At 57.1% G+C, this 22,100-nt stretch overlaps 1 protein-coding gene across 1 annotated transcript in view; it reads left to right on the top strand.

Moving 5' to 3' along the window:
- Positions 1-1,585: 1,585 nt before the first annotated feature.
- The window catches only part of RAI1 (retinoic acid induced 1), a 71,727-nt gene continuing 51,212 nt past the window's right edge, over positions 1,586-22,100 (top strand). The window contains exon 1 of the mRNA XM_086760148.1: positions 1,586-1,712. The gene's annotated coding sequence lies outside the window, so the exon portion shown is untranslated. The remainder of the gene's footprint in view (positions 1,713-22,100) is intronic.

Genomic DNA, 22,100 nt, shown 5'->3' with positions numbered 1-22,100 from the left:
GGACCCGCAGAGCGGGGACACTCAGCAGGCAGGTGGCCCTGCTTCAAAGGGACACCAGCAGCCCAACACACCCCCTTACTGCGCACATCGGCTGGAAAATGTTTCCCTTCCGCGGTTCCAAGTCCCGGCTAAAATGAGGCTGAAAAACGTGCAAAACGCTGTTTTCGCTTCGTTTCCTTTTGCGTTGCACAGCGCGTTCTGCAAACAGGGCACTTCCTCATAGTTTTGCTCTGGCTCTGGCGTTCAGGAATAAGAGAGAGGCTTTTATTTTAATAGGAAAACAGGATTACAAATTAGCAGCCAGGCTGCGAGAGCCCAGAATCTTCCCGTTAAAAATACCTGCGCACGTCGCCGTGGCTGAAGCCGGGTGCGAGCACTGGGGACACAAGCAAGGAGGGGTCATGGGTGCCACCCCTGTGGGTGCAGAGCGGGTGGCACCTGGGAGATGCCAGCGGTTAGCCAGCTGCAACCGCTGAGCAGAGAGGGCGTATAGCAGATAACCTGACGGAGAGGAAAATCCCGACCAAGCGTTAGGCAGCAGTGCTGGCTGCAGCCAATTTTCCTCGCTTAATATGTTTCCTGCACTCGTCCTCCTCCCTGACCTCAGCTCCTCCTTGGAGCACGTTCAGCCCCAGACGCACCGCTGAGCAACAGCCAAGGCCAGCGGGACCGCTGCCATTTTGTCCCTCCCGTCGGCTGGGAGGCCAGGGCTCCCGCCACGGCTGCTGCAGACCCCAGCCTTCCCCCCGGGGCAGGGCAAGCAGGCAGCACCCTTGGGGTGGTGAGCACCCTGTGGCGCGATGGCGCTCTGTGCATCCGTTGGGATGCTCGGAGAGGGGCGGGGGTTTGGATGTGCCACCTCCACCCTTTGCACAGGATGCATGTTCCAGATGGAGATGTGGATCCAGATGGGGATCTGAGTCCCGCTCCAAACACGGATCCAGATGAGGATCTGAGCCCAGCTCCAAATGCAGATCCGGGTGAGGATCTGAGTCCAGCTCCAAACGCAAATCCGGATGGGGACCTGGGTCCAGCTCCAAATGCAGATCTGAATGAGGATGAGTCTGGCTCCAAACGCGGATCCAGATGAGGATCTAAGTCCAGCTCCGAATGCAGATCCGTATGTGGATCCAAATCCAGATCGCAATCCTGATCCAAACCCAGACCCACACCCAAGCGCAGCCCCACACATGGCCCGACTACGATCCCAATCGGCAAATCCAGAGACAGACCCAGGTCCAAGGCCGGGTCTAAGCCCAGACCCGGGATCCGCTGCCTGCTCCCCGGTGCCCGGGACCCCCCGGTGCCCGGTACCCAGCACCCGGCGAGCCCAGCCCTGCACCCAGCCCCCACCGCGCAGCGCCCGCCGCCCACCCGCACGACCCGCAGAGTCCCGGTTCGCCCCCCCCCTCCCCGCCCCTTCCCGGGGGGGTGCTCCCGGCGGCGTGCGGCGCGGCCGCCAGGTGTCGCCGCCGTCGCGGGCAGGGCGGGCGGGCGCGCGTGCACTCCCGCCGCCGCTCGGTCATGCCCCCGACTTTTCCCTCCCCTCCTCCCCCCTCCCGGCGCCGCGCGGGGCTCCCGCCCGCTGACACCGCCGAGGCGGCTCGCACGGCGCGGCGGAGAGCGGCGGGGCCGCCCGGGGATGGCCGCCGGGGCCGCCCCCGCCCAGCGCCGCCGCTGCTGAGACGCAACGGGGCCAACGGGCCCGCCAGGTAAGAGAACGCCGGATACGGTTCCGGGGCGGGGGGGGGTGGTCTGGGCCGGGACCCGGCTCTGCAGCGCCGGGGCGGGCCCCGGGATAGCCGGCGGCTCGGGGAGGGCGGGGGTGACAGCCGTTGTCTGGCAGGGGGAGCGGGGCTGGCCGAGCCCTGCCCTGGGTGCGGGGGTGGGGGCCTGCCCGCCGCCCCGCGGTGCCACCCCGCCCGCTTCGCGGTCCCCGCCGCGCCGCCGGCATCTTCCCTTCCCTTCCCTTCCCTTCCCTTCCCTTCCCTTCCCTTCCCTTCCCTTCCCGCTCCCTTCCTTTCCCTTCCCGCTCCCTTCCGCCCGCGCTCCCATCACCCCCCAACTCGTATTTGCAGCCGCAGCCCGTTCCGGTCTCGTCGTGTGTCCCCCCCCACCCGCTAAAATCCGCCTCGACCCCCCAAAGCGCGAGCCTAGCTCGGTGACGTCACCGGGGGGCGCAGAGAGGGGCTCCCCAGACCCCCCGGCTCCAGGGGTGGCCGCGGTGGTCCCGGCTGGCAGCGTGGGGATGCGGGGAAGGGGACGGGGTGCATCTGAAGCCCCCTTGGAGGAAGGTGGATTGGGAGCCCAGGGACCCCCCCGTGTTGTCCCCCCCGCGAGCCCTTCTGCAGCTGCTAAATTCCAGCCAAATTCCAATGTGTGTGCCCCCCCCCCATTCCCACCAACCCCTGGAAATGTGCAGCTGGACCAGTGTGCAGCGGGGCTGGCATGGCTGGGGATCCCAAGGGAGACGCCGACCGAGCAGGGGTCGGCATCCCGAGGGGTCTCCGGCCGGTGGCCGAGCGTCGCGGGCTGACGTCGCAGACCTTGCCGGAGGTTTTCGTTGACGTCAGAGCCGGGGGCCGTTGGGGTGTGCGTTGGTTCCCCGCCGCCTTTGAGGGAGCGCAGTGCCGTCCCTTAGACGTGAGCAGATTTGGCTTTGCAAAAGCTCTTGTGGCCACCGGGCTCCTGCCTGCTCTCCCCTTGGCTATGAGCGGTGCCCGGGTTGGCTGCCCTCAGGTGACCTCCCAAAGCGATGTTTTGGAGGAACAAAAACAACAGTGGGGGTTTTGCGTGGGCGAGGGCTCCTAGGGCCCTGTGCAAGCAAAGAGAAGGCATCTCCAGTGTTGCCAGCACCTTCTGAGGGCTCTCCCAGCTCGTGAGCATCACCAGAGCCTCCTTGAGGGTCCCAAAATGGTTTTCTGCTGGGTGACTTTGCAGACCCCGTAGCTGCCTTCCCCGGGGTGGCAGCTCGTGTCTCGCAGGTGAGCGAGCAGCGCCGTGGTGACTCTGCGGATGTGGGTGCTGTCACCCGTGCGTCGTGGGAAAGGGTGGGGAGGGACCCGCGGCGGGCGAGGCGGAGGTTGGCTGCGCGTGGTGCCCCCGGTGCTGCGCGGTCAGGTGCGCAGCCGGTGCGGAGATTGCATCTCCTGGTGTCTGTCACGAGCTGATGAAAACGGACCTCGAGCTGCTGGGGATGGAGCGGAGAAGGATGGGAAGGAGCCAAGCGAGATGGAGAAAAGGACACATTTCCCTCTCGAGCGCTCTTCCTTTCCCCAATCCCTGCGGGATCGAGGTGAAGCTCGAGGCACGGCGAAAGCCACGGTGGTGGGGGCGTTCAGCGTGGGTCTGCGCGCGCAGCTCGGAGCCCAGGCTGGGGGTACCCGCACCCTGAGCAGCGGCTCTGCAGCCCGGGGCTGGCAGCTGTGTGAAGTTCAAGGCAGGAAGTGAGAAATATATATATGTATATTTAAAAAAAAAAAAAACAAACATAAAAAAATACCACAACTGGTAGAAACAGCCGGGGAGATTTAGGGAAGCGGCACCGCTGTGCCGTGGAGCCCAGAAGAAGCGTGCGTCTTGGTCTGATGAGGAGCTGCCCGTGCCGGGGACCGCAGACCCACCTCTCCTCTCCCGGCGCTGTCTCCTCTGCAAGCCCCAGGGAACAATTGCATCCAGAGTGCTTCGTTTCAGAGCCGCCACAGTCATTTCAGAGACCTTTTAGGCAGGAAGAGTGCTCTGTAGCGTGTAATTTGAAGGCTCTGCTCTGAACCTTCGCTGTCGTTCTGCTAAATGATCCTCTGCTCTTCCAAACCTTTGCTGCCTGGAAACCGGCGGCAGTGACCTGGTTCCTGGCCTCGCTCCGTCCCCGCTCTCCCTTCGGCCCCGTGCCGAGGTGAAGGGGAGTCGGGGGGTTGCGAGGAGCAGCCCGGGGTGTTTCTCTGTCTTGCGTGGGGCCTCTCAGACGTCGGACTCCTGGGAGATTTCAGCCAGTCTTAATCATCTCTTGCCTCTGCCTGAGCTGCAGAGGTTGTCACAGCTCGCTAAGGATTTTCCAGCCCGGAGGGATCGGGTCTTGCGAGGGCTCTGCGGGAAAATCTAGGGACCCTGACTGATTTCTCCCGAAATAGGGAAGCTGCGGAATTCTTTTCTGTAGCATCCCTCAGGCTTGGCGGCTCGCGGCGGGGTAGGACGGTTTGTTCTGCCGTCAGAGGAAACGGCGCAACTTTAACTGATGGAGCCTCGCAGGGGGCACGGCGAGGCGACGGGCCGTCAGTTAGCCAGGGGGGGAGCATGATATCGCTGGGGGTTTCCTCAGCCTCATCTTTCTTCTCCTGCCCATCCCAGCGTGAGTCGCCCTAAAACTTTTGGCGGTTGGAGGCACACCTGCAGGAATGGAGCGAGCTGCGGGTTTCCTCTCGCCATGGGGGCTTGGAGTTCCTGGCAGCCAGGGCGCGCAGACAGCTTCGCAGCGGGGCGCAGGTGAAGGGAAAAGGATGGAGAGGAGAAATATTTGCATGTGAAGGGCCCGGCTGGTCCGGTCCCGTGCTGCGGCATGGGGCTGAGCGCCGGCTGGCACTGTGCGGGCACGCACGCGTCTCTTCTTGCCTCGCGCGGCTTCGCTCTGTAGTGGATTCGCTCCTGGTTTCCACCAAGGCAGGGAGAGTCCCGGTGAGGGCGGATTGATGCACGTCACTGCATCGAGACAGGCGGCCAGGACAGGAGGACAGGGTCTTGAATGTGTCCGTCTTCAGGCCGTGCCTGAGGGATACCTGGGTCTAACGTGTGCTTAAAAACCGTGGGTGCTTGGGACCCCACCCTGTCCCCAGGTGATTGCTGCCACTCGCTAACGACAGACTTCCAGCAACGCGACTCGGCTTCCCCTCGTATCCTATCTCCCGCGGCAGGGCACGAGGCAGAGGAAAGGCGGTTTCCCTCTCCCTCCTTCACCTCTCGCGGGGATGCTCCGCGGCTCCAGCCCTTCCGAACACCAGGCAGGATGCATCCCAGCTGAGGCGGAGGGAGCGGACCCGTGCAGCGGCCTGCTGGCGTCCTGTCCCACCACCGCCTTGGAAACACGCTCAAAATCCACCTGCTCGGCATCAGGTGGATCTGGGATTTCCCTCAGGAGGGCTCGTACAGCTGCTCGGGGTCAGCAGCAGCGAGGCTTTCACCTCAGGCCTGGTGAGGAGGAGGAGGAGGAGGAGGAGGAGGAGGAGGGAGGCAGGTGCAGGCGCTGGGGAGGCGGCCTCACGGCCAAGCGCAAAGAGCACGCGGCCGCCACCTGCGCTCACCAGCGCCCAGCCAGTGAAAACCAGCGCGTCCCAGCAAGCCGAGGGCTGCCACCAGCCGCGCAAGATGGGGAACGGCTTCGAGGGGCTGGCGGTCACCCGCGGCCCGCAGCGGGAGGGTGGGCATCGCCGCGGGGAGGCCACTTTGGTTTTTGCTTCGGTTGCACGGCCTAGTTTCAAGAGCTGGAATATGCTCAAAGATGGGCTTTCTGAGTTGCTTTTTTTGGTTTTGTTTTGTTTTAAATGACAGCATTTCCCCTTTAAATTTACATCTCTAGCTGGGGAACACGGAGCCTGGTGAGAGAGGGAGTGTGAGACTTTTATAAAAAGAACAAGTCGGGTTTTATTATCCCTTTGAGACGAGCAGGGAAAATCTATACTGAAGGCATGAAATAGCAATAAAAATGGACTTTTTGCCAAAGCAAAATTAATTGAGTGAATCTCAGTCCTCAAGCCTGAGCTCTGAGAGGCTTATGAGTTGGATATGAACCACGCGTGGCCCCTTCCAGGCTCTCATCCCCCGAGGAGGGGAGGCGAAACCTCCCTGCGGTCCTCAGCGCCGAACAACGAAGCGCGATGCGATGGGCGCGCGGGAGCGGAGGAGTCGTGCTCGGGACGCGGGCATCCCCGCCGTTTGCGAGGCTGGGGTGGCCTCCAGCCCTGATGGTCCCCGGAGCGAGGACCTTCTCCAGGTCCGTTGGCTCGGGGACTCGCTCTGATGGCGTGAATACGATGCTGACGATCGTCCGGCGATCGTCGCTCCAGCGTTTCCATCACCGTGAGTCACGGCATCCCATCTGGATCGCGGATTTGCGGGAGTCCAACAAGAGAAAGGAAGAAGGCTGGAAACAGGCTCCTCGCAGCCTGCTCTGGGAGCTGGGAGAGGAACCTGCTGCCTTACCCTGGCCTGGGCTTGCTCTTATTAACCATTTTCCTCCCTCCTCTCTGCTTTCTGCTCCTGCCCCACGCCAGGGTCTGGCTCTCCAAGGCGCTTTTTGGGCAAAACCTTCCCAGAAGAGGAAAACCCCCTCCTGGGTTTTGTTTGTCTGGACTTCCATGTGCGGCGGCAGCAGTTTCGCTCTTCCCTTTTTCGAGGGGGAGGATGGCAGGAGGAGCCGCCGGACAGAGCGGTGAGGGGAAGACGAATTCTTTTCAGCAGATGCTGCAAAGAGGACGAAGCTGCGTAAACCTCCTGAGTCCACCCCAGAGAGAGGGAGATTAAATAGCGAGAGGGCTGAGAGGCAGCTCCAGGCGGGAGAGGGAAGGAGAAAAAAAAAAAGGAAAATGGGGGTGGAAATAGGATTGGAGAGTGGAACTGGGGAGAGGAGTGTTGGTTTGAACAGGAATCTCCTCCCACTTGATGTCTCCCCTCCAATTCAGAGGGCCTAGGTTCTGTGCCATAAAAATATAGCCCTTTTCAATCCCTTATCTTGCAGGAGCAGAAACAATTGGCCTGCAAAGAAGGAGAAAACAATCTGTTTGACTGACAAACAAAAACACATTTCTGCACAAAAGGAGGAGGAGGAAGAGGCAGCTGTCTGGCTGCTGCTTCGGCTTTTTTCCTTTCCCCTCCCTCTCCTGTCCCCTCGCTGATGGTGTCGGAGCGGAGCCGCTACCCTTGCCAGCAAACACCCGCCGTTCTGACTGGCTGGGTTCAATGTCAGGCTCCTGCAGCAAATGTCATTGTCCGCCCCGCTGTCACCAGCCGCAGCGGAGATGCGCAAGCCCCGCAGTGATGCTCTCCTGGGGATGATGGTGGTACCCTGAGCATCAGTGGGGCAGAGCCCGGCTGCGGGGAGAGGCGCCCGTTGGGTACCAGAGAGGGAAACTGGTGATCGAGAGAGAGGGAGCAAGGCTGATGGCTCGCGGCGGCTGAGTTGGGTTGGGGGTGGAGGGGACGCAGGAGATCCCTTGTCCGAGGGACCTTGCGGAGGTTCAGCTGGGTTGTGGGCAGCACGCTGATATCGCAGCCCGCGGGCGGCATCGTTGGGGCACCCGGGTGCTGCAGGTGGAGATGCTGCTGGAGCCTCGGCCATCTCCAGAGTCGGCCCTGTGCCTCGGTTTCCCGGTCTGGAAAGTCAGCGAGATCACGTGCGAGTGCTGTGAGAGAGCTGGGGCACAGAAGTGCCCTGCACACCTGAAGTTGTTATCCCTGCAAGCTGTTATCCCAGAAAATCGTTATCCCTAAAAAATCCCTACAGCAACCACCGCACTGGCCAAATTGGTGCTGGGGGGAATCTGTTGGACAGACAAGAGTGGGATCTCGGCGGTTCTCCGTCTCTCCAGAACAAACTCCTCACTCAAAGGCTTTCCAAAAAGAAAGAGCAACTGATTTCCTCCGTGTGATTCCCTGACCAGGAGCAGCAGCAGTTTCCTGCCTGGAACGGCCTTCTGACGGGACTCTGCTCCACGGGGACACGCGAAGCAAACACCCACGCTCCGAAAGCAGCCAAATACAACGCGCCTGCCCCCAACCTGGAAAAGCAGGAGGCTGGAGCAGGGTGATCTCTGCAGGGGTGGCGAGTGCCGCCACACAGGGAACCTGCGGTAGATGCAGGGGCACAAGGAGAAAACCCTGTCACTGCCACCGTGACAGTCTTGCCGCTTGTGATAGAGGTTGCTGGTGACCTCCTGGAGCCCACTGGGAAGATGATTCTGCACCGGTGGACGATTTGCTTTTTTCTTTCTGTTTTTTGGTTTTGTTTTTTTTTTTTTTTAAGGGCTTGTTTCACTGCGCAGCCAAGTAGCAAAATAGCATGTAAGAAATCACAGATTCCGGGTGAGTTAATAACAAATAATGACTCTCCGTTCCTGAGTGGTTCTCTTGATGCCTCAGTCCAGGCGTGTGACAGCCGGGCTTTCCTGTGCACACGCAGGCAGGCGTGTGGAAATGCTGGGAAAAACAGCATAGAAACAGATAGAAACATCCAGAATTCAAGTGAATTCCGGAGATCCAGCCTCTGCTTTCTTAGGGTACCGCAGCAGAAGCTGTGGGGAATATCTGACCTGCAACGTTAGTAGAACTTGACTTTTTATTTTTTTTATTCTCGCACCTAAAATGCAGGATTTTCTGCATTTTCCTTTCCTCTTTCATTTCAAAGGAAGATGAGAGGAACCATCTCCCCACACGCCAAGCTGCAGGCAGAAGAAGATACGAAGGATGACTGGACGCTCCTCTTACAACTTTGCCGCTTGACTTTCCTCCCCAGAAGGGGAAGATGCGTTGTCAGCCGGTCTTGTGATCGGGCTGTAACCTTTTGTTACCCTGATAAACGTCACCTGACTGCGCTGGGATGTAAAAAAGCTTCCAGCTCTACCAGACCGTTGCTGCGCTGCCTTGCCGGCAGCATTTGGGCAGGAAGAGGCCCAGCGTCTCCCCGCCTGAGCGATGTTTGCAGACTTTGCCCGGCGCGGGGGCAGTTGCGTTCTCCGCAGGGGAGCGCGGACAGCGGCTGCAAGAGCATGTTTTGCAGGTGGCAGCACCCTTCAGGGACTGTGGTTCCCAGCACGCGGTGATCTGGCCTGGGACGAAGGGATCTTTGATGGGACGGGTGGTCTGCAGAGAGTCTGTGAAAAAAGGGAATAAAAAGTGTTCTTGAAGTGGCGTGGCTGGACCCTGCCGTCGGTGCTGCTCACGGGCGCTTCTTCCCTTCCATTTAGATTGGATATTAGGAAAAAATTTTTTACAATGAGGGCTGTAGAACACTGGAACAGGTTGCCCAGGGAGGTAGTGGATGCCCCATCCCTGGAAACGTTCAAGGCCAGGTTGGATGAGGCTCTGAGCAACCTGATCTGGTTGGGGATGTCCCTGCTCCTGGCAGGGGGGTTGGACTAGATGACCTTTGAAGGTCCCTTCCAACCCTAACCATTCTATGATTCTATGATTCTATCTCAATGGTGTCACGATTGTGCCGCAATCTCTGCAGCCACTTGCCCGGCTTCCCTGCACTGGCGCCTTCTCCCAGCTCCTCCACATGCTGCTGTGGCCCCCCAAGATCCTCCAGCACCCTTCTCTCCTGCTTTACTTACTCCTGCCCCCCGAACTCTCCCTGCCTTCTCCCTTCAGCTCCTCCTCTCTCCCAGCTGAACCCCGTTTGCAGAAAAGCAAGCCTGGTAGAACTTGGCCTCCACGCTTAGTGCCGGTAGATGCAATGCAGAGCTAGGGCTGTGGTAAAGTACATCTAACAAAGATGTGGAGTTTGGCTCCTGGCTGAGAAAAGTCGGTGAGGTTTTAGCAGGCACCTGCTCCTCTGGTCCCACACGCTCTGACATCAAAGGTGGCCATGGGAGCAGCTCTCGGGGGGAAGCCAGAGTTTGGCTCAGCCCAGGGCTTGAGGAGAGGTGGCCACAACAGGGTGGGATCTGGTGAAGCCGCAGATCTCAGCTCCAGACCCCGGAGATGCCTGGGTGCTCATGGTGGGACGGTATTTCCCGTCGCAGAGCCGGCATTTGGTGAAGCAGCGAACGCCCATGTTTTATCCAGACCTACTCGCTGGCCGTGTGCGGGAGGGGAGCAGGCATCTCCCACCCCTTCTACAACTCGCCATCACAAGGTCCTGAAGCTCGTCCTCGACGTTACTCTGCGCTCTTGGGGTTTGGCCAGGCCTCTTCCTCTACAGCTGCTCTCTGCTCAGCCGCGTCACCTCGAGCATCCCTTCCTCCTGCCCGGGGTTGCTTTGTACATCCCGTTTCCCGAGTTATTTTGCCCTGATTTATGCCAGGTCACGGGCACGTGGTCCCTCACTTGGCCGTGGCAGCGCAGCCTCTTCGATTAGGTGTATTTCCAAGCATGACTTCCATCTGTCCGTCAGTCGCTATAGCTAATTTCGGCGGCATTTGCAGCCATGCAGGGGCATCGTTCGTACGTGATCATCGCCGATGGTGGCAGGACTGTGATAAATGATCTGTTCCACGCGGTTCACCTCTTTTCTATTCACAAATTGTTCGTGATTTTTTTTTTTTTGTAGTTGCATTAAGTATTCCAAGTGACTGCGATTTCCCCCATCGTATTCATTATTCAAAATTGTTCTCCAGATAATTTCTGCAAATAATTCGCGGTCTTCGCTCTTTTGTGAATACTCGACCTCAAGAATGAGAGTCGTTTTAATTGGGATCTTACATCACATGATGGATTTCGGCTTCCCAATTGGGCAGGCTTCATGTTTAGACCCGAGGTTTGGGGAGGCAACTGTTGCAATTAAGAATTTGAAATTCACTTTCTTTCAGTATCTTCAGTTGCCGCTTAAAATTAACAGTCTGTCTTGTCTTTTTTTTTTTTTTTTCCCCTTTCCTGGCCAAAAATCCCTGCCGGTAACTTGTTGGCAAGAAGCACTTGGAGAATATAAACAAAAAGGTGGCATCAAAACAGCTAAATTTAACATATCTAAAAACTGGAGTGATGATTCACGGTGGTTTGTTTTGTATTATTCGCCTCGCTCTGGTAAAAATAATGATCAAAATAATTCAGAAACATAAAAAGTCACATAGCGAGGGGACGTTTATAGCACTCAGTTTCATAAAATCTTCCATCGACGGCTCTCCGCATGCCTGAGAAACATCCTGTGGGCTGGCCGGCGCGCGGCGGTGAGTTGGTACCCTGGCCTTGCTGAGCCGGCTGCCGGCTCGGCGGAGGCGGAGGGAAGGAACGTGCCACCAGCCTGGCTCCCCGCGCTGCCTGGATCCCCACCCGCAGCAAAGACTCCGGTTGTCTCGCGCCGAGCTCCGCTCCAGGCGGAGGGCGACCGTAAGTGACTTGTCCAAGGTCGCGCTCCAGCTCCCTGGTTCGGCTGGAAATAGCTCCAAGGTCTCCCGATCCCCCTCCGCCACCCCCAGCAGCCCCCTCCCACCGCAAGGCGAGACGGAAAGGTGCAGAGTTCAGATGTTTTCTCTAACCGACAGCCTGGCTCCTGCCGCCTCTCGTGAAACCTCCTCAGCTCTTATTTTCTGCCCTCCGCCATCCGGCTGAGTCAATGGGGCCCCACCTGTCCCCCCCGGTAACGGCGCGGGCTCCCGTGGCGTATTTACGCCTCCGAAGTGGAGCGTTGCGCCAGCGTTCCCGTTCGTGCGGCACCCGCGCACCCCGGCTGCTGGCTTCCACCAGCTGCTGCTGCCGATTTCCCTTAAAAATAAAACCCCTCTAAAGGTACAGCAGGGACACCTTAAATGCAGAGCTGTGGCGTGCAGTTAATCATATCCTCTTAACGGGTTTATTCGCTCATTAAATATTTAAGACTCGTTTCTCTTTATCAATAGTGTGGAGGCGTGCAGGCCCCGGTGCAAAGATTTATGCACACAATAGGATCGGTGCATTTAGATTCGTTTGAAGGGATCCGAGAGCCATTTAAAACTCGACCGAGGGGGACGGTTTCTCCTGCTGCCGTTTTCCTCCGGTGAGGTTTCTGCCTCCTGAGTGCGGTTGGGAGGCGGCAGGAGGGGAGGTTGTGGGGCGCGGGCTGACGGCTGCCTCCGAAACAGCCCCCCGGTTGCTTTTGAGTGCCCCTTTTTGAGGGATGCTGAGGTGTCGGAGGGGGCCCCGCTCATGCCTGAGGTGAGCGTCCTGTAAGTGACGGGATGGTCCGTGGAGACCACGGCGCGTGGAGGCAGGACCTGGTGCGGGGAGCGCGGTTGATGGAAGCGGCGTTTTGATCCTCGCTTCCCGCCGCTGTCTGCGGGAAGAGCTTTGCCATTGCGGCTCAGATGTGAATTCCAGCTCGTCTGGCGCTGTTCGGGAGCCGTCATGCAGGTGCAACATCTGTTGTTCTCCTGTTATTACCTGGGCTCTGCTCTTCACGCAGGTGTAAGAGCGGTGGTGGCCTTTTTGGTTCGGAGGATGGGAGGGGACCAAACCCACACCATCACCTTGATCCTGCCTCCCCATCCTTCCCATCGTCTACCCACCTGCCCACCGCAGCTCACCAGCCCAGACCACCATCCCCAGCATCCAGCCTTCATCCAGCACCCACCGCTTTCCATGCCTGGTCCCCAGTCCCTACGCGAGGCTCCATGGCTGCCAGCTGCTGCCAGATGTGTTGCTCGCCCTCGGTGCAGAGATGCGGTTCCTCTTGCCGTTGTGCGCCCTGCTAGCGCGTGCGTACGCCTGTTCCCCAAGCTCTGAGGGCTGTGGGTTGCGACCTTGTGCTGGAGCAATGCGGGGCACGGGATGGGGCCGGGAGCCTGACCCTGCGTCCGAAGGAGCTGCACGATGTGACCTGTACCCGTCCTTCCGTGGAGTGCATTGCCGGAGCTTGCAGGGACAGCAGGTCCCGGCATGCAGGACTCTATCACCATCTCAGCAGCCTCTGCTTAGATCAGGAGGGAACATCTCATGCCAAGACCTGTCCTCCCCAGGCTGTGGCACGGAGTCGGCGATGGCAGCAGCTGACGCCCGGGTTTTTTGGCCCCCCCGTGGCACCCCGGCGGGTTCTTCCCGCAGGTTTGCATGCAGGCTGGACGTGCCCATTCCAAAAACTCCTCTCTGCGAGGTGCTGGGGTAGATAGGGAGTGTGAGTGGCTGCGGTGGCAATGGGCAGAGCTGGCAGCTCCCTCCTGGGGGTGTGAGAAATACCCCGGCTGGATTATTGACAGCCCAGAGCGCGGGAAGAGCCTACGTGCGTCAGATATTTACCCAAACCTCTCCTGCTTTGCAACGCGCCCACCGAAAAAAAAGGATCTGACAGCAATAAAACTGTCGGGCGGCTGCTGCTGCTTTTTTTTTTTTAAGTTCTATGATAGCTTCTCCCCCCCCTTTTTTTTAATAGCTAATGCATCTGTCACTACTTTCCTAATGAGCTTTCCGAAAGGGCCTTGGGGACCTCTACCTATCCATGTGGGTTTGGATAGGAGCTTTCTCAGGGGAGGCAGAGAGAATTCAGCTCCCACTCTCACCCCCGTCTCTTCCCCGGCGCCCTCCCAAACTCCTCTCGGCGGGCAGGTTGTCCGGAGGGAGGGGAAGCCGGCGGTATCTCGGCGCTCGGCGAGCTGGCGTGCACCCCCTGCAATCACAGCCAATAATGACAAAAAGACGGGGCTGCTGCCAGAGATAGAGAGCTGAGCTCCAAGCGTTACAGCAATGTCACAGCCTTGGGACTGCTGCTGGCTGCTACTGGAAAGAAATTTCCTCACAACAGGCAGAGTTATAGGAAGGAGCCATTGATTGCATTAAAAAACACCCTCCCCACCTCTTTTTTTTTGGCATGGATTTTCAAGGCTTTGCTTTTTTTTTTTTCCCCTCTCCCCCCTCCTCATCCTTCCCATTTGCCATTGAAGTTGCGTTCAATAAAACCCATCGCCCGAGAGCGTCTGTTCGCGTGTTCTCGGCAGTACAATGGGCAGAGGACTGCAGTGCGCGGAGGCTCAGCCAGCCTCACGCAGACAATGAGGGGGCGGGAGCGGGGCGAGGTGGGGGGGGCTTTTATTTTATTTTATTTTATTTTTCCCCCACCTGCCGGCCCCCGCTGCTAATTGTAATCACAAAAGGCAAATGGGAAGGGACTGGGGGAGCAAGACTGTGGTTCACTGGGGTCATGGTCTCCATCAGTCATTCTCCCCGCCTGTTGCTGGGTAAAAGCTCGCTCCCTTGGTTTATCAAAATGACTGTGCAGTAAAAGCCTCTTCGCCCAAAAAAACCAACAAAAAAAAAGCTATTTCAACTGACTCAAAAAGCATGAAGTTCCCATTGCTGTCCATGGGAGACTTTCCGTTGACTTCTCTAGGCACGGAAGGGAAAAGAGAGGGTTTGGTGACTCAGGCGCAAACCTGGGATCTCTTCCCTGTCTCTGACGCTCTTGGCAAATCGCTGAGGGCCCGATTCAGCGAGGGGCCGCGCGCTGCCATCCCCGTGCCGTTCAATCGGGCAGGAGAGGGTGCAGCGCTCGGCAGGGCCAAATCACTAACGGCGCTGTGCCCGTGTTCCCCTCGGCGGTACAGTGTCACGGTGCTAAGCCTACGTTGCGTGACGGTGGAGAAGCTAATAACCGTTAATGCCAGGGAGATGCTTCCAGATCTCTAGATAAAAGGTGCTCAAGGAGGGAAAATTATTATCGATGTGGGCCAAATAGCTACAGGGGATTCGAAATCTGTTTGTATTTGTAGGATGTAACTACTGTGGAGGGAGAGACTGGGACAATGGAGCATGCACAGCACTAATGGAATGAGCGTAGGAAAGAGGATGTCTCTGGAGACCCTTAGAAACCATTTCCCAGTGGTAAGATCTGCTTGGGTTGTTTGTTCTTCTTCCCAGATGAGAGCTGCAGTTGTGGACGCTTTTATCACTTACGAACCGGACTAGATGGAGGGCCAGAGCGTGCTGAGGGATGAGCCTGCGTGGCTCTCCAGTGGGTGGGTCTGCAGTTTTAACAAGTTTCAGCTTCCATTTCCTTCAGAGCTGCTCCTTATGACAGAGGAATCTGGCCTGGACGTTTCAGACTGGTTTTTCAAGCTTCTGGGTTGCAGGTTTGTCCTCTGGTGGAGATGCAAGGGCATGCGTTGGGCATCTTGAGGTAGCAGCTGCAGCAGAAGGGTTGTTCAGGGTGGGTACATCCCTATCCCATCCCTGGAAATACGGTTTGGGCTGAGGTGTGGGTTTGGAACAGCCCTGTGGTAGCAGGTGAGCGTGGTGGTTCCTTGAAGCCATTTCGAGCAGAGATTCACTTTTTCCAGCTGATTCACATCCCTGGTGCAAGCCCGTTTCTGGCCGTGGTGACAGCAAAGCTCGCTGAGGCTCTGCATACTAACGCGCGGTGGTCCAGGCCGGAGTCTCCTGACGGGCTCTGCGCCCGGTGCTGCCCGGAGCTGTACGAACAGAGGTGATTCCCTTGAGATTCAAACCAAGTTGGACAAGCTGTTCGTTGTCGGTGGTCTGGCGATGCTGAGAGACCTGCGCGTTGCCGTACAAAGCACGTAAGAGCCGGGCAGCGTCCGGCCCGGCTCCCCTGCAGCGTCCATCCTTGCTTACCCACACTTCCTCGCTGGCGGTGGCGTGCGCTGCTCCGAAATTGCGACGTCGCCTTCCCTTTGCGCCCTGAGACAGCCCCATTTTGTGCTCCTGGGAGCTGCAGCCTTTCTCACTGAAGACCTGCAGCGCACCATGCTCTTTTTTTTTTTTTCCTTTTTCTTTTTTTTTCCCCCCTCTCTCCTGGACACTTTACTTAGCTTCTTTCTTCCCTCTCATTTTCTCTACCATCAAATGAAAGCCATTCAGACCAAAACGGTTCAGTCTGCTCTTTGTGTCTGGAAAACAGAACACCAAAGACAGCTGGACCTACCCGAGATGGCCACGGCCGTGGCAACAGTGGCTCTTTGTTAGCGCTGTCGTCTCTGCCCCTATCTCCAGTGTCTGGGGCCCTGTCTCTTTAAAGCTTTAGTGTGCTGTGTCAAAGCCAACAGAGAGTTCGGCTTATTAATGGATTCCCTAGGTTAATATCCCAACAGTTTGCTGGTTTGTTCCGGTGGGTTGGTTTTTTTTGGATTTTTTTTTTTTTTTTTTTCCCCACCAGCGTAATTTAGAAAGAGGAAGATAACCCAGCCCCATTTCTGGGGAGGAGGAAGATAACCCAGCCCCATTTCTGGGGAGGAGGAAGATAACCCAGCCCCATTTCTGGGGAGGAGGGCTCATGGCTTTGGAGAAATGGAGCTGGTGTGGTTGGTGGTGGCCAGGAGAAGGTGGTGGCCCAGCCCCGGCTGTCTGTACATCTCTCTCTATCTCCTTCTCCTGCGGGGTTCCCTGCATCAAAGCTTCTTCCAGTTCTTATGCTAATGAGGTGCATTAATGCTTAATGACTGTGAACAGGCTTGTTTAATTGCACCTATCTGAGCAGGAGGCACGTTGCCGTATAAGAGGGAACGACCATGTAAGCAGCTGCATGCCCTCCTGGACAGTCTTAATTACATGTAAAACTGATGTGATCTAAACCACCAGGCTGGTGATTAGTTTAGTGAGGCAGGTGGTGCTTTGCAATTCAGTGCCTCAGAAACTCGGGAGCAAGTGAGATCAGATCCTTTCGTAGGCTACGGAGGATAAGGCAAGCCCCGATCATCCTTGAATTTGATGTTGGGTGGGGACAAGCGCGGCATAGTAGATTAATTTAATTAATTTATTGCAGTTAGTTTGCAAAGACATTATCCGCCGGCGTCTGTGCGGAATACTGAGCAGGCCCATTAATGCAATGCTATTTTGCCTGTAAATCCTCTCCCCCCCGCCCCTCACAGGAGGAATGAGCTGCGACGGTCTCAGCTTTCTGCAGCGTTATCTTGCGCTGTTTGAATGCGACCGATTGTCTGAGCTACAAAGGGGCCCGGCGCTAATGCAAAGCCATCCCTGTTGGCACCAGACCTAGATTAATGACTCCGCATGCACCGCCTTGGCTCTCAACTGGATTTCCCTACAGCGGCTCCCCGGCCCGCTGCTGCCTGCGCTCCCGTAGCCGTGCCTGCAGCCCGGCTGCCATTGTGGGGGCTGGCGAGAGCCAGCGGATCTGGGAGCACCTCCCAGCGCGAAGGCTGCGAAATCGGGGTGCGCAGGTATGGAGGTACCTGTCATCACGAGCCATCTGCCGCTAATTACCCGGCCTCCCTTCTTGTGACTATTTGTTTTGCTTTATTCACTGGAGGTGGGACTTTTTTTTAAAAAAAACCAACCTCTTTATAGAAATTGTTTTGGGCGGGGGAGTAAACTGAATCCAGCAGCATTTTGGGGCCGGTTGTGCTTCCAGGACAGGCGTCTCCCAGTGTGCCGCTGCCCAGGCGCTCGACCCCCTCACTGTTCCCACACCGGACCCTTCCTCGCCATCCGCACGCTGGACCCTTCCCCTCGGCCTCCTCTTCCTCCAGCGTCCCCGTCCCATGAGCTCTCTGATCTTCCCCTCTCCCTGCCCGCCTGGGCCCCAGCGAAGGCTCTTCCTGACGTTACTCCCACAACAACCACTTCCTTCCCGTCCCGGCAGCCTCCGGCTCCGCAACCGTCCCTGCCCGGCCCTGGCCAGCCCTGGCCCCTCTCTATCTCCCCAGGACCCCTCTTCTGCTTCTCCGCTTCCAGCCACCGCTGTTTATTTTGTAAAAGGGCTTATCTCGGTCGCGGAGGCTCTTTCTGTGTGGGGTGAAACACACGCGTACGCAGCTGCTGGGTGGGAGGTGACTGAAGGCCCCGCTCCCACCATCAGAGGCCTCCCCTGGTGTCCACAACACCCGTGGGGTTTTGGGATTAGAAACCCACCATGTGGGACGTGTTTTAGCCAACCTGCAGGGATCAGCTCCCCAGAATTAAATGTCCCCCCCCAACCCTTGTTGGGGTTGTTGGCAAGGAGAGAGGGCCCAGTCATGGCAGCTGCTTGCTCGTAGCGTGAAGGCAGCAGGGCAGGAGCTGGGGAAGAAGCGGCTGGGTGTGTGGTGTCTTCCTCGGCGTCTTCCCTGATGTCTTCCTCCCAGCCGGCGTGTTTCCTGGCAGGAGAAGGTGTGCGGCCATGGCGGGGCGGCAGCGAGAGGGCAGCACCTGAGGAGACGGGATGGTAGGGGGAGACGCAAGATGGTGGCCACCCTGAGGGGAGAACGGGGCCCTGCCTGCTTTGAGCTGGGAGCTCTCCCTCCGCGGGAGCGAGCCCTGCTCTGAGGGACCGCAGCTGCCTGGCTCGCCGTAGGGGAAGATGGAGGCCTCCCCACCATCTGCCTTCCCCTTGCCCACCCCGTCATGGCTGTTCCCTGCCTTGTCCCACTGAGGTGCGTCTTGCTGCGCCGACCCTTGGCTTTGTGTTGGCCCCAGGGCAGACTTTGGGTGGAAAAGACGACTTTTCCTCTCTGAAAAGCCACCCTAAGCCACCCATGGTGGCGGTGCCAAGGCAGCCCCTGGGCATTGTGGCATCACCGCTCCCAAGAGCCCTGCCACGGCGTAACGCCAACGTACGAGACCTCGCCGTCCCTTTGGGTGGGCCAAGCGTCCCAGGACACCCCGTGGCTGTGAAAGGAGGAGCGTTTTGCCGAGAGATGCTACGAAACTGGCACTGCCGCGGTGGTGGGGTGCGTCCGCCCCGGGAGGGCTCAGCCCTGCCTCATCTGCGGGTGAAACACCCTCCTGCCGAACCCAAGCCTGAGCAAAACCTTTTTTTAGCACTCCCCTATTTGCCAAGCATACTTCCTTTCTTTTGATTCTTACCACCTACATACAGTCTGACTGCAACGGCAAAAGAAAAAAAAAAAAAGAGAAAAAAAAAAAGAATTGCAACATTCAGTAGAAGGCTTTTCTGTCTAATGACGTTAAATTTATTAACCAAAACTCCAGCTGCACCAGGCTGGGATCTAATAATATTCAGGCTATGGAGACATCAAGTAGAAAGAAGCTTAAAGCCCTTTTTATTTCACAGTAAAACTGTCAGTAAATAACTGGATTGTCTTGAGACTGAGAAAATGGGGATTTATCTTCCTGAACATGAAAAGTGTGCTTATTTTTTTTTATCAGCTTCAAAAAGCCCCAGCAACCTTGATTTTCCTTCCACACCGTTCTCAGCAGCTCTGCCAAGCCCCAAAACCACACAAATCAAGAGACAGGCTCTAAAGATATTTTTAATTAAATTAATTCCTTTTCCTTCCTTCCCCATTTCTCCCTTGTCCCCTCCTCCATCCTCTCTTTCTCTCTCCCTGTGTCCCCAGCTAATGACTTCTAAGCACTGTGACATTTCAGCACTGGCTGTCACTAACACCACACCTCCGTGCTGGTTATAAATTGGGCACAGAGACATAAAATTCCCTGCAGAAGGTCCCCGTTTGATGATATTCTCCGAGGTAAATCTCCAATAGCTCCCTGTTTTCTTTAATAACGCTAATAGGCATAGATTAATTAAACTGTTATATTACTTCCTTCTTTCTACCAGCACCAGTTAGAAATCTTATTACCTGCTCCTCTCCGCTTGCCTTTTCCCCAAGGTGGTTATGTTCCAACCAGTTACCAAGGTTTCTCGGAGGCTGTGGCGCAAGGTGAAATATCGTCTCTGCGAGGCCAGATCCTGCCCCCCAACCCTTGGCTCCGAAACCCCAACCGACCTCGGCGGACTCCGGGCGGGCGTAAGCGGGGGTCAGGATTAAGCGCGGTTTGTCTGAAGAGGTTCTGTCTTGAAAGCAACAGCAGGGCTATTGTTGAGTCTGGATGCCCCTTCTAAAAGGGACCACAGCTGTAGGAAAGGGAATTGTATACATCCATCAACTCCTCCCGGGCCCCAGGATGTATTAGTTAAGATTGCGGGATAGCGTGTCTCGGCTCCGCTGAAGGGGTCCTTTGAATGACATGTTGGATATACTGTTGCACATCTGGCCGTTGGATTATTGGATTGCTCTACGGTTGCATTTTCCAGACCGCGGGAATGTGTCGGTCCTTGGCTGGCTGGGGGGGGTGAAGGGGATGACATGTGGGAAAATTAGAGGGACGCGTCCTGCGGGGCGGGGTGGGTTTGGATGGAGCCGCGCGGTGGAGGCGGGGAGGGAAAGGGGGGAGCGAGGCAATGCTTTCACACAAAATGCCGTGTTGCCATTTGAAATCCACTCCAGAGCTTCCTGCTCTAATTAAATTTGTCACCATCGTTACTATAATGCCTGCCATTCCTCTGGTGCTTTTTGTTCTCAGGGATCCCAAAACATGACAGGAGGCGAGGGCAGAATCTCCAGGTCCTCTGTGTTTCCTCTGCGGGAGCTTTTTCTGAGCAAAACTGGGAAAATGCAGTTGTAGGAGCTGCTTTGGGGCGGGAGCGCAGAGCCTTCTGGTTTGGGGACCCCGGAGCGAGGGACACTGAGGCCGGGGGACCTGGGCAGCTCTTGCGCTCACACGTGAGGTGTCTCCTAGGACCACCGATTCGCAGGAGCTTGGGCGAGCACCGTGGGAAGGCCCGTTTCAGCAAAGAGCCCTTCTTGGGCTCTCACTTGACTCGTCCTGTTCTCGGCTCCTTCCGGACCACACGGCATCCCCATGCTGCTCTTGGCACCGCGTACGGCCGGCCAACCGTCGCCAGCCTGCGCGAGGTGCCGTGTACGGCTCTTCCGCGCCGCGGCTGGGGCGGGAGGCATTCACTAATTACTCGTGGCTCATAATATGGCCCCTGAACGCTGCCAGAGTGGCGTGAAGGGCTCAGAGCAGGAGACACAACCTGCTCCATCGTGTCTTCTGTGTCAGCTTGCAGCGAACTGAATGCAAAAAGGCTGTCTGAGCCGCAAACAGCGGAGCCCTGGCAAATTTAAAGGTGCAGAGCGCAGAAAACAAAGGCGAGGCGATTGCTCTGCTGAATATTCATCCCGGCGCCTGATCCTGCCAGGAGCAAAGCCCGCACAGCTCCCGCGAAAGCTGATGGCAGGGAACCTTGGTCTGAACCCCGTCTTGGGCTCCAGCCCAAATCTGAGGGGGGAGGGCAAATTAGTCCTTAATGCACATATATCTTAGACTAAAACCTGATAAGGGAACTCTCCTATGTTAATTTACCTGGGTTATTTACTATACTGATTGCTGAAGGTACTCTGATTAGCGCATGAAATATTTCTATACCTTCGGTCTGATTAACCCATATCTGCAAAATAAATATTTGTCTCATTATAGTTATGCGATCGTGCAATCAAAGACCCTATCGTAATGGGAAAGGGAGAGAGCGTCTGTGTGGGAAAGGCAGGGAATGGCGACACGGAACGTAGGGATTTGAGAGCAGGGAGATGAAAAGCAGGGGCATAGCTGGAGGGGGAGGCTTAGCGGTCACAGCCTCCGGCCAGAGAGGTTGAAATGCCGGGGAGGGCACGATTCTCCTCCCGTTTCACCAGTGCTAATTGGGACTAATTCCATTTGACTCAGCAACGCTGCGCCAGTCCCAGCGAGAGGAGGGTCAGACCTTGGGAATCACAGGGGTGAGTCCCAGCAGGCTCCCAGCCTCCAGCTTTTTTGAAACAGAAGCAGGGAGTTCCCGGCAGCGCGATGCCTGTGCCAGTCTCCCAGACGAGCTCTTAAAATAGCCCAGCGCACCAGGCTGTGGCACCGGGGGAGAGCGCGGAGGATGCAGCGCTCAGTCTTCCTGGCCCAGATTCGGGGAGAAGAGCGGGTTGGCAGCTCCCTGCCCAAGGCCAAGGTGGCTTAAAGTGAGATTTGGGGACGAGGGCATTCGACACCCTGCGATCAAGTGGCGGGGAGCAGAGGAGGCGGCAGCCGGTGATGCCGGCGCTGCCATACGTGCTGGACACCCTCGGCGTAGGGAGCTGTAAGTCATCTGGAGGAGAGGATCCCCACCTCTGCCGTTACAGGGCTGCTTTGCATACGCTCCGTTAGGAAAAGAGAGCAGTTTTATTGTGGCTGTACAGAAGAGCTAAGTCAAGAGGTTGCTTTATGGCTCGCGGGTCCCGGCGTAGAGAGGAGGGCGTCCCAGATGCAGCATATAGCAAGCCTGGCAGCGTCGTACGGCGCTGCTGCATCGCGGAGCGGCGGCGAGCACCGCTCTGCGAAAGAGCTGAAGTCATTTTTCTTCTAAGGGCAGGGGGTAGTGGGGAGGAAATATGAAGGCAGCCCTGTTGCTAAGGAAATCTGCTCGTTGTATGGTCGTACATTTAGGTAATGCTAATGAAAGGCCATATAGTAGCGAGGTGCAGATGTCAGCACTGTGCGCTCCTGGATATTTGATTTGCATTTCTTTGACTTTGCCTCCTCTAACAGAAATACCTGAGTACACGGATATCAGGAAAATAAACCCCCCCCTTCTCCTCTGCCAACAGCCCAACAGCACGCGTTACGCAGGGAAAAGAGAAGCCTCGCCAAAATAAGGCACTCCATAACGAAGGTGTGCGTTTTCCCCCTACGCACACCCT

This window comes from Chlamydotis macqueenii, chromosome 15 (genome assembly GCF_036417535.1).
Source record: "Chlamydotis macqueenii isolate bChlMac1 chromosome 15, bChlMac1.mat, whole genome shotgun sequence".
NCBI lineage: Eukaryota > Metazoa > Chordata > Aves > Otidiformes > Otididae > Chlamydotis > Chlamydotis macqueenii.
Note: the sequence above shows the minus strand (reverse complement) of the source record. Positions and strands in the feature narration are given on the sequence as shown.